Raw genomic sequence first — 1,700 nt, 5'->3', positions numbered from 1 at the left:
ACGGTAGCTAACAACTCCAGTTATAGGGGACATGACACCTTCCTCTGGACTCCATGGGCACCAGGCATGCTTGAGCTGCACCTACATACTTACAGGAAAACACTCAGACCCATAAAAATAAAAATTTTAAAAATGCATGTATTCAAATGAGCTTCAGATGATATATCAAAGCAATTATCATAAACTGAGCATTCACATGAAGGCCAGCTTCTTCTGATGCTCTGACTGTGATCCTGACACAGCAAGTGACAAAAATGAACATCAACTAATGTAGCAATAGAAAGTTTTTGTGAGCCAGGTATGGTGGTGCATGCCTGTAATCCTGGCACTCAGGGAGGCAGAGACAGGTGGATCTCTGTGAGTTCAAGGCCAGCCTACAAAGTGAGTCCAGGACAGCCATGGCTATACAGCGAAACCCTGTCTCAAAAAAAAAAAAAAAAAAAACCCTAAATGGTACACATACGTTCAGAAGATGAGAGAGAAAATTAAGCTGGCAAGCCCTTACGTCTCTTAAAGCAGAAATCTAAATATGGATATCTGCCTTAATAAGACGGGAGGATGGCTAGCACAGTGACACACACCTATAATCCCAGCACTGGGGAGGCTCTGCAAGACAAAAGAGTGCCACAAGTGCAAGGCCAGCCTGGGCTACAGAGTGACATCCTTGGAGACAGCAATAATACAGCTCAGTTGGTAGAGTGTGTGCCTAGCATGAATGAAGCCCTGGGTTCAGTCCTTAGCGCACCATAAACAGTGGAGTGGAGTACCTGCATTCCAGCACTTATAGGGTGGAGACAGGAAGATCGGAAGTTCAAGGCCATCCTCTGCTACATAGAGAGTTTAAGGTCTGTGAAGGATACACAAGACCTGTCTCAAACACAAAAATAAGGCCACCGAGATGGCTCAGTACGAATTCCATCCCCAGAGCCCACATGGGACGAGAGAACTGACTCCTTCAAGCCATTCTCTCACTTCCACACACACTAGCATGCACTCACACACACGTGCACACACACTAAATAAATGCAATAAAAACTTAAACTAAAAAAGCATAAACGGTTGATATTAAAAAGCTTAATAAGACAACACGCAGCATATAAATGGGGTAGTGTCCTAGAAGTCACGGTCATGTAGAAAAAAATCGGTTTAAATTTGCTCCACATGCTACGTATTACTGACCTTGCCGCATTTCTTAAGGAATATGAGATGTGATAGACGAGTTCCATGGCAACGTGGAATTAGTGAGACATGGCCCTTTCCTTGACTTCCCTCGTTTCTATGCAAGAGGTAAGATGGAAAAACCTGTAACGCACTGTGAATGAACTTAAAGAAAAAACTACTTATGTGGTCTACATGTTAGGATAACAAAATTATTTTGGATAATATCATGGCCAAGAATGATCTTTTTCTTTTGATAATTATACTATTTTAAAGGCCTCTGGCAGCTGAAAATATGCTCTGTGACTATGTATGTATGCACACATATGCACACAAACACACACATGTCAAATAGGGACTGGAGAAATGGCTCAGATGACTTGGGTTCAATTCCTGAGACTCACATCAGGTGAGTCCCAGGCTCCCAAACACTTCTAACCCCAGCTGTAGGTGATCTAACCCTCTTCTGGCCTCCACTGTAAACTGTACCCATGAGCACACACCACACAGAGACACAAATGCAGGCACAGAATTAAAAATGA

The sequence above is a fragment of the Psammomys obesus genome, unplaced genomic scaffold, assembly GCF_907164565.1.
Source record: "Psammomys obesus unplaced genomic scaffold, mPsaObe1.curated_primary_1811, whole genome shotgun sequence".
NCBI classification, from domain to species: Eukaryota; Metazoa; Chordata; class Mammalia; order Rodentia; family Muridae; genus Psammomys; species Psammomys obesus.
Note: the sequence above shows the minus strand (reverse complement) of the source record.